Here is an 11,052-nt window from a genome sequence, read left to right as displayed (position 1 = left end):
CACTTCTCTGCCTCGACGTAGCCGGCTTATCTACCCTTCCCCCACCTCAAGGGAGCTCACCACTTGCTGGTTTGGGTCTTTCTTTCTTTCTTTTTTGTCTTTTTCAGATAGTGTCTCACTATGCAGTTCAGGCTGGCCTTGAACTCTCAGTGATCCCCCTGCCTCAGCCTCCTAATTGCTAGGATTACAGACATGCACCACTATGCCCAGCTCGCTTGTTCTTTGAATACACTTTCAAAACAAAACAGGGTTTTGAACCAAATATGGTGGCGCATGCCTGTGAGATCCTGTCTCAAAAAGGCAGAAACAGGGCCAGAGAGATAGCTCAGCGGACTAAAGTGCATGCTTAGGCAAGCTTAGGCAAGTGCAGGGACCGTGGTTCGATCCCCGGCATCACATGCCATGCCAGCCCTGCCCCCAGGGCTGGCTGAACTGGCCACCGAGTCTGGGCTTGGTGGTGCCTGTAATCCCAGCGCTGGGGAGGCTGAAAGCAGGAGGATCACCACGAGTCCCAGCTGCGTAGTGAGACTCTGCAACAACCAAATCCATTTAAAAAATTTTTTTAGTAAGGGTCAACAGGGTCTTACTACACAGTCAGACTCTTAGTAATCCACCTGTGTTCAGCCTCCCAAAGAGCTGGGATTACAGGCCCGGGCCACCATGCCTAGTCTCCAAATACATTTTTTTAAAAAGGCAAAACAAAACACACACACACACACACAAAGCAGGGTCTTACAATGCAGCCAAGGCAGGCCCTGAGCTCAGAACTTCCTCTCAGCTGCCCGCACATGCCGGGATCATCACAGCACGCTCCGCCAGGCTGGGCTTTGCACTCCGCTCTCCTTGTCAGCCTCTTTGGAATTGCCTTTCTTTGCACATGTGTGTGCCTGGCTCTTTCTCTGTGCTTGTGTATTGGAGATTGAGCCCTGCGCTCTGCAATGCGCTATGTGCCCAAACCTTTATTATTGTATTTTATTTGAGTCAGGGTCTTGCTAAGTTGCCCAGTCTGGCCTAGAACTTGTAGTTCTCCTGCCTCAGCCTCTGGAGCGCTCTATTCCAGGTGTGCACAGCTAGGCCCAGCTTGAGCTATCTTTCTTTATAAATGGGCTGGAGGCTGGAGCCTCCGGCCTCCTAGTGTTGTTCCAGGAAAGGAGATGAGTCTCTTCTTGACTCTAGTGGGAGTCAGGCTGGGCACAAGCCTACCCGTGAGCCCAAGTGGACGCCCCACAGGCAGCTGTTTTGGTCGCTCTGCCTAACGAGCCACCCTGTAATTCAAGGCTTTGGGACAAGAGCCATTTTATCACCTCTCACTGTTCTGTGTTAACTGGGCTCAGCCTTGAGGTGCTTTTTCCGCCGCCTGTGGTGTCAGCTGAGGACGGGGCTGGTTTCAGCTGCAGCGTGCAGGGAGGCCCACGGAGCCGGAGCAGCCCGGGCAGCAGTTCCCTGGTCCCCCGCCCACCCTGTGTGTGGCGGGCCTGGGCTTCAACTGGTAGGTGTGGGGTAGAGGCAGGGAAGTTGGTTTTCCACAGGGAGGGCCTCGGGAGGTGCTAACAGGAAGGGAAAGGAGGCTGTTAGGGCCTTAAAACTTGAGCTCGGGAGCCCCGGAATCTCACTTCTGATGCAAGCTGGTCACAGGAGCAGTCCAGACCCAAAGGGCAGACCATGAAGGGGAAGCCTGGTCGCGGCTCAGGGGTGGGGTGGCCCGTGTGTCTCCCCCTCCTGCCAGGCTGCCCCCCGTGTCTGTTCACTGGCTGGGGTCTGCGTTCTCGGGGTCCGGCACAGTGCCTTACACATGGTGGGGCTCAGTCAACATTGGATGAACTGCTGATTAATTCTTCCTTTTTCATCTTGTTTGAATCACCGCACTGGTCAGCTGTATTCCATGCGACTTGACACCTTGCTTCTGTCCATCCCGTTTGGGCTGTCTCTCTCTCTCTCTCTCTTTTTTTTTTTTATGCGGAACCGGGGATTGAACTCAGATCCTGGCGTTTGCCTGTCAAGCGCTTATCTTACTGAGCCATCTCCCCGGCCCCTATTGGCCTGTCTCTTGCTCGCTCTCTCTCTTCCTTTTATACTGGGGATTCAACCCAGAGCCTTCATACTGAGTTACACAGCCAGCCCTTGTAATATGTTTACTTGTTTGTTTTTAAATTTTCAGACAAGGATTGCTAAATTGCTAGATTGAGCAGGATGGGTTCAAACTTTAGATTCTCCTGCCTCAGCCTCCCAGAGTGCTAGGGTTACAGGTGGGTGCCACCATGCCTGGTCACCTCCTTGCCTTTAAAAAAATTTTAAAAAGTGTTTTATTTATTTGGTACAAGGTCTCAAAATACACAGTTCAGACTTGTAGTGACCCTCCTGTCTCAGCCTCCCCAGCACTGAGATTACAGGTGTGTCCCACCATACCCTGTTTCAGTGATCAAACCTGGGTCCTTGCCCTTGCCAGGCAGGCACTTAGACCCCAGAGCTAACTCCCCAGCCCTACCTCCTTCCCTTTCTTATTCTAGATTCAGAAGAAAATAACAGACGCTAACAGTCTCGTAATGGTGTCTCAAATCCGTCTGTTCCTCTAGCCCTCTAACACCCACCCTGAAGCACACCTGTGGTCCCAGATCACTCGGCAGCCTACTAAGGAAACCCCAGTGTGACTGTGGCCTCTGCCCCTGGCCATGCTACCTCCCTCCCCGCTTTCTCCTGCTCTTTTCTGGGAGCCTGAACTTGTGGACAGATGGGGGCTTCGCTTTCCCTCGGCCTTTGTTCACATATTCCACGTTCCCCGGAAAGTGGCAGAGACCCGACAGCACACCTGCCGTCCTGGGCCCATGAGTCAAGCTGCCCCAACAGCTGAGCTGCAGATAATGGTTGGCTGCTTTTGTTTTCTAAACTAAAACCTTCATGTTCAGGTTAATCACAGTGTTCACACTTCGCCATAAACAAGTGGGTTTGGGGTTGCCGTTGGAGAGCTGGGTCCCTAAATGGTTTGCTCTTGCTGTCCTGGACTGTCCCCTCCCCGGTAAAATGTGGCAAGAGGTGCAGCCCAGACACCACTGACGCCCTCCGTGCTCTATCCTCCCCTTCCTGCTTCTAGCAGGCGTCTCACGCTTGACCATGCGATTCTGGGGTTTTTTTTTTTTTTTTTTTTTTTGGTCGTTCTGAGACAGGATCTCACTATGTAGCTCAGGCTGGTCTTGAGCTTACTTTGTAGCCCAGGTTGATCTCACATTTGCAGCGATCCTCCTGCCTCAGCCTCCGGCGTGCTGGGGTCACAGGCATGCACCTACACACCAGGCTGATCACACGGTTCTGTTTCTGAGTTTGTTCTTACTTTCTTGCACTTTCCAGTCAGCCTTGCGTCTTACTTCTTTCTGTACACATCCCATCACCTTTATCAACTTGTTGGCCCTGACATTTTTTATGACATCCATCCTTTTTATTTAGAAGCTCTCAAGGATATGTTTTTGGTTTTTTTTTCCCCCGGAACCAGGGATTGAACTCAGGCCCTTGTACTTGCCAGGGAAACACTTATTCCACTGAGCCATCTCCCCGGCCCCGAGGATATGTTTTGAAAAAGACTGCACAAATGAATGAATGTGTGGTAATCAGGCGCGTTGAGGTTAAAACCTATGTCATTTGCAAAATGAAGATAACTAACTTATGCTAAAGTCTGCTCTAAAATTTGACTATAAAATATGGTGGATGAGTTTTCCATAGACAGGAGAAAAAAAAAAAAAAGTCATTCTTACAAGGTAAGCCACAAAAAAACACATCCTGGGGAAGAAAGAATAAAAGCAGAGAAGCGAGAAGAAATTCAAAAAATGTATTCCAAGGCAGAAAATTTCAAGATCTGTTGACATACCAAAGAAAAAAGATGAAGTTTGGGCCCTGGGATTCATAAGAGGAAGAATGCTTATGGGCTGCTAGAGGGAAGTTTCCAGAGAGTTCTGTGGATTTAAGCGAGACTCTAGGGGATCAGGAAGGAGCAGCCAACGAGGAAGTGGAAGAATTGTGATAGGACGGCCACCTCCATATTGGCCCTTTAAGATTACTAATACATAGTAGAGTGGCACTTCAGCTCAGAACCTCAGTGTCTTGGTTTTGGAACGGACGTCGTGTCGCGTTTGTGTGGGGACGATGGCTGCTCTGTGTTTGTTACTTGGTATGCAGTTTGTGAAGGAAGCAAAATGTTGTCAGATTTTGCCTTTGTTTGAGAACTGAATCATTTGTTATCATGGTTTGGGATTTTGCAGGGGGAAACAATACAGTACTTACTTATTAGGTTATAATAGTCATCCCAGGAATCATATACGAGGAGTGCGGGAGACCTGCCCGCACACTAAGGACCAGAGGCTCCGGCCGAGGGCCTGGATCCCACGGCAGGGTCCCGCTTGAGTCCAGCCGAAGACCTAGCGCCGCGGCAATGCCTCGTGCAGGCCGGTTTCACAGGTCTCTGTGCTGCGAAGGCCCCAAAGCCAGTGGTGGAGGTTGGAAAGCCTGCGCCTGCAGGGTGTAGGGTGTGCGCTGGGGCCAGGAAGCCACGCTGAAAGTAAGAACCAGAGCTGCTCCCCCAAAAGGTACCCCAGCCATCCTCAGCAACAGTGAGGCCCAGAGCCCCTCCTGCCATGGGGAAAGCCGAGTTCCCAAAAGGAGAACCAGTGCGACAAGCTTCTCCAGGAGGCCGAGCAGCGCACCACCTTCGCTCTGGGGCCAGGAAGCCATGATCAGGGTGAGACCAGAGCTCCCCAAAGTGAGCCATAGCCATCCTCAGTGGCAGTGAGGTCCTAAGCGCCTCTGATGATGAGAGCAGCCGCGTCCCCCAGGAAAGCCAGCGTGGCAAGGTCCGAGGAGACCAACAGCTCCTTACAAGCTCCCCATGGCTTCCAGCAGCCTCGCTGCAGCCTCCCTTCTTCCACCCTGGTTCTCTTCTTATGCTCCGGGCGCCCATCCTCAGCCGGGCCCCTTGCCCTCAGCACTGTGCTGGTTTGCTTCAGCTGGGTGTAACGGGCTGACCAGCAGTTGGCACCCACCACATTTGTGAACGCAGGCGTTCATGAACAGAGGCATTGTTGAATTATAAACTGACAACGTTCTGGGTACTTTGCCACAGTGGCATATAGACTTGGCACAAGTGGGTGTGAAAAATGACTTGACAGAAGCAAATGAACAATCACAGGGTAGAGTTGGCCAGATGCCCCTGGGACGGGGAAAGCTTTCTGCTGCTCTCGCGGACGGCTGCTCTACTTTTGCGTGCTTTTGCACAGCTTCAGAGGGAGACCGCTAGAGCTCGTCTGTCATTTTGTCACAGGAAAAACCTTAGTCCCGAACTGGTAGATTCAAGTGTGCTGACTTTGTGGTCTCACAATATTGAGGAAAAAGGGGGAAGTTTTAAGAAGTATAGCTCCTGGATTGCTAGGAGGGGTCCTGGCCAGGGAATTCGGACGGCAAAATCTCAGCGTGGGCGCACCATGGGTTCAAACTGCAATCAACCTAGAGGACTACAAGTATAGCCACTTAGCTAATATTAACCCAATAGGAAAATGAGCCCCACAGCAAGGGTATGTGGCAAGAACAGAGGAATTCTTGGGAAGGGACAGGGACACAAGTCTAGATGTTCTGGCCCCTGACCTGGGCCTAGCTGGGCCCAGGTGGGTATGGTACCACTCACCATTACCCCTAGTGATCCACTAGCAAGATTTTACTTCTTGTCCCCACAACCTTACGTTCTGCTGGACTAGAAGTGGCAGCCCCAGAGTGGGGAAGGCTTGTACCAGGAAGCACAACGACGACAGCATTGAAGTGGAAGCTCACATTATTCCCCTGGTCACTTTGGCCTCCTCACGCCTCTGAGAAAACAAGCTAAAAAGAAAATCACAGCGTCGTCAGGGGTGGTTGACCCAGACTATCAGGAGAAGTTGTATTACTCCTCCACAGTGGAGGAAAGGAAGAATATGCATGGAGTGCAGGCGCTTATTAAAGCGCATGGGAGGGCTGGTGAGATGGCTCAGTGGTCTAAAGCACCGAATTAGAACAAGCTTAGCAAAGCACAAGGACCGCGGTTCAATCCCCAGCACCACATGCCAGCCAGCGCCGCCCCCTGGTGGGCTGAGCTGGCCACACACACACACACACAATAATAAAATAAATTTTAAAAAAATAAATAAATAAAGCGCATGGGAAACTACAACAACCTAATACAGACCCAATGACAGATGGTCCAGAGCCTTCAGAAATAAAGGTGTGGGTCACTCCACCAGGAAAAGAGCCAAGACCTGCTGAGGTACTTGCTGAGGGCCAAGGGAATACAGGGTGGGAGTAGAAGGAGGTAGTTCTAAATACCAGCTACAACCCCGTGATCAGCTACAGGAAAGGGGATCATAATTGTACCATTTCACCCCCATATACGGTTCGGTTATAGTATGATATAGATAGATATAGTGCTAATTCCTAAGGATTTTTTTTTTTTTTAATGTATATAGTACAGGTTCTACAGGGTCTCACTACGCAGATCAGACTTGTAGTGATCTTCCTGTTTTCAGCCTCTCAAGTGCTGGGATTACAGGTGTACACATGCCCACTCGCAAGTGCACCCTATGGGGAGGACTGAGATTACAGGTACACACATGCCCACTCGCAAGTGCACCCCATGGGGAGGACTGGCACAGCACTCTGGGGATTGAACCCCAGCCCCTGCGCCTTCCTAAGCAGGCGCTTTAGTCCGCTGAGCTATCTGGCCGGCCCTTCTTAAGGATTATTAAACCTGTGTTAATGTTACAGCATAAGCATCAAGCAAAGAAAACTTACCTTCTATTTTGATAAGGGTATTAGTGCATTTCCACTTGTACGCAGGAGAGTTACACCAACGTTAGGCACAATTATATGCATCTCTGTATCTGGAGACTGGTTTAAAGAAATTTGTCTAGCTGCCAAGTTGACAAGGGGTGGATTGTAGTGGTTGATACACTGATACAGTGTGTCAACTTGGCTGGCTGGTTCCACGCCTGGGGGACAGGGCCTGCCCCAGAGTAACTCAGCACAAAAAGAGGACATAAAGGAGTTGAGGAAGGGTTCAGCGTTCCACTTCCTCGGAGGAGCTTCAGTCTTTGAAGTCAGCTTGGACTTCATCTTTTGGCTTCCAGCGCAGATTCTTCAGCTTCTGGCTCGGATCCTTCAGCTTTTGGTCACAGATTCTTTCCCATCACAGACAGAGGCCTTCATGGAGCGCTGCAGTGAGCTTCAGACCCTGGGACGGCATCCCTCTGGCTCGGGCGGGCAGACGCCCTCTGCACGCTTCCTCATCCGACTCTGCGGCTGACCGTGGCGAGCCAATCTTGTAATTTCTTATGCATTTGTACCTCTTGTGTTAAATCTGTTCCTTTTATTGTTTCTGTTCCTCTTGTAAAACCCTGACTAACACAAGTGTAATTTCGAGTTGCTGTTTACCCCCCAGGCCTGGCTCTTGCTCCTCCATCCTGAGGCCTGGCTCTCTCCGGGTTTGCCCCAGCTGTAATTCTGGCATCTTTATTTTTTCATGTGCTGAGTCGTTGAGGGCCCAATCCCTACGTATTGACATCTATTTAATTTAGCTGCTTATAATAATTTGAGACATTGCTCCTGCTACCATGCCACATTTGTTCAAACCTTTGGTTGTTAGCAATCGGTAGCAATCAGTAGTCCCGATTCACGAGCTTCATACCTGTGGATTCAACCATGTATGGATCAAAAATAGTTGGAGAAACATTTGCATCCCCAAACAACACAGTACAACAACTACCTCCTCAGAATTTGTATTTTATTATGTATTATTAGCAATTTAGAGTACACAGATAGATATGCATAGGACTATGCAAATGCTATGGCTTTGTTTGCTTTTTTAAACTGGGACAAGTTCTTACTCTGTAACTCACTTCATAGCCCAGGTTGGCCTCAAACACACAGAGATCCTCCTGCCTCTGCCTCCTGAGCACAGGCATGTACCACCCACCATGTCCAGCCATGGCATTTTGCATAAGGAATTTGAGTGTCATCCTGTAATTTTGATGTGTGCGGGGAGGTAAGGAGACCCTGAAACCCATCTCTCATGGCCACGGAGGAACCACTGTGATCCAGAAAACTCCAGCTGGGACAATAACTGTATCTGCTGTCACTCAGTGGTACCTTGTCATAATGCTGTGTACTGGGACAAGAGCAATCTGTTAACGGTGTAATGTGTCCTATCATCAAGGGTTAACTAGACAAGCTTTGAAGTTAAACAGATCACTGGATTCTAATGTAGGCTGTGCTTCTTTCTAGCTGTGTCTTCTTTGCTTTTTTTTTTTTTTAAATGTATTTAGGACAGAGTCTACAGGGTCTACAGGGTCTCACTATGTAGATCAGACTCATAGTGATTCTTTTGTTTTCAGCCTCCCAAGCGCTGAGATTACAGAAGCGAGCCACCATGCCCAGCCTCCATCGCCGTCTCAGCGTGCCCTGGGGGCGGGGCTGGCACTGCACCCCTGGGGATCAAACCCTGGCCGCTGCGCTCTGCCTTCTAGCTGTATCTTTTCAGCGGTGCTGTTGAACTTTCTAAATGTTAGCATGTCATCTATAAGATGGGCCTAATGACAGCTACCGCACAGAACTGCTGCGCAAGCAAGATGGCCCTCCAAAGCAGCCACCTGCACATTTCTCAATCAAAGAGGAAAAAAATAGGGGCCGGGGAGACGGCTCAGTGGAATAAGCACTTCCCTGGCAAGTGCAAGGGCCCGAGTTCAATCCCTGGTTCCACCAAAAAAAAAAAAAACCCCAAAAACCAAAAAACAAACACACAAAAAAACCCAAAAAAACAACAAAAGAGTAAAAAAATAGCAAGCTTGATAATAAGGAGTAGGGCCTTTCGCAACATAAGAAAGCCCATGCAGTAATGTGTAAGATTCTGTGGTGAGGTTTCTAGGATGAGTGTCCTAATCTTTTTCAATCTAGTCACTCTAGAACAGGAAGAGCCGAAGTTCTATTTACCTAAGAACCAAACTCCTCTCAGTGATAGCAGTTCTTAAAATTCCCCTTCAACATTAGGACAGGAAGGAAAACAATGGCGCTTGCCACTAGAGACGGACTCCTGTCGTGTTGTTTTCAACCACCTCACACGTGCTTCAAGTTCAAGTTTCTTGGGAATTAGCAGCAGCAGCAGCAGCAGCAGCAGCAGCAGCAGCAGCAGCAGCAGCAGCAGCAGCAGCAGCAGCAAGGCACCAGATCAAACCTGCCTTGACTTATGCTGATAAAGATGCTGTTCCCAAGAGCCAGGGAGACGGCTCAGTAGAATAAGCGCTTGCCTGGCAAGCGCAAGGGCCTGAGTTCAATCCACAGTTCTGGAAAAAAAAAGTGTTCCCTTGAGTTTTCACACATGACCTCTCTTTCGGGTTTGACAAAATTTTCAAGTCTCCTTCAGAAATTAGTTACTGTTTCACTCCATAGCTCTTTGCAAGTCAACCTGACAATGGTTGCAGGGTGATTTTCTAGTTTCCACAGGTGAGGAGGACACCCAGAATCCAGGAATCCTTGTGAGGGGTTTAAAACTTTATAAACTCTGGGGCCCAGGTCTGGGATCTAGGTCATAATTATTCCACTAGAGGGCAACATTTACTAAAACAAACACTAAGGATTATCAGTCACAGGAATTAAGACAGGCTCTCAGGAACTGTCAGCCTTGGAGAGGTCTCTGCGCTGCGCCTCCTGGAGACTGCGAATCAGTAAAGGAATGGGGCACAAAAAGGCATTGGAATTTTTTTTTTTTTTAAACTCTCCAATTTTGGGCTGGTGAGATGGCTCAGTGGTCTAAAGCACCTACTTGGAACAAGCTTAGCAAAGCACAGGGACCGCGGTTCAATCCCCCAGCACCACATGCCAGCCCGCCCCGCCCCCTGGTGGGCTGAGCTGGCCACACACACACACACACACACACACACACAAATAAAATTTAAAAAAATAAATAAAGAAAATTAAAAAAAAGAAAAAAAAACTCTCCAATTTTGGGAACCTCTGGTTCAAAGAGAAGTGAAAATATGATTTTTTTTTTAAACTTGCTTTCTTCCCCCTCCTAGGCATATTTAGGTCCTGTTGCAGTCTTTGTTGAACCCGAAAGTATGTATATATATTCTTAATATGGCAAAGGAGGGCATATTTTACACCAAGACCATGAGCTCGGCTTTGTTTAGTCGATGCTATTTTGTTTTATTTGATTTTATTTTTTGAGACAGGGTCTCACTATGTAGCTCAGGCTGGCCTTCAACTCACTATGCAGCCCAGGCTGACCTGGAATGGATGGCCACCCTCCTGCCTCAGCCTTGCAGGTGCTGGGATTACAGGCGCGCATCTCCATGCCTGGCTAGTGGATGCTACCTAATAAGACTTCTGCGGAGCCGAGGAGATAGCTCAGCGCTCTAAGTGCCTGCCTGGCAAGTGTGAGGACCAGGTTCGATCCCTAGCACTGCATGCTGTATGAGCTGCATAGTGAGACACTGTACCAAATACATATATTTAAGGGCCAGCCCAATAGCACAGTGGACTAACGCGCCTGCTTATGCAGAACACAGTGGCTAGGGTTCGATCCCTGGTGTGCTGTGCCGGCCCCACCCCTGGGGCGCATTGAGATGGCGACAGACTGGGCATGGTGGCACGCACCTGTAATCCCAGCGCTTGGGAGGCTGAAAACAGGAGAATCACTATGAGTCTGATCTACATAGCGAGACCCTGTAGACCCTGTCCTAAATGTAAATAAATAAATAAATAAATATTTAATAAGACTCCTGGAAGGTCATTTGCTACCCATTTCCATGTTTTTAAAAAAGTTTTTATTTCCATTTTCATGAGAGCAGATCCACTTCAAAAGCACCCTGCAAAGTATTTCCATTTCTGTATGTATCAGTGATGTCAGATTTTGCTTTATTGGAAATGAAAAGCTGTTTAAAGCAGGGCCTAAGATTTGGCTAAATAACTCAGCAGATTAAAGCACCTGCAAGCAGGCGCAGGGGCCAGGGGTCCGATCCCCAGGCCTGCAGTGCTGGGCCCGCCCCTGGGGTG

The sequence above is a fragment of the Octodon degus genome, unplaced genomic scaffold (assembly GCF_000260255.1).
Source record: "Octodon degus isolate 3935 unplaced genomic scaffold, OctDeg1.0 scaffold00033, whole genome shotgun sequence".
NCBI lineage: Eukaryota > Metazoa > Chordata > Mammalia > Rodentia > Octodontidae > Octodon > Octodon degus.
Note: the sequence above shows the minus strand (reverse complement) of the source record.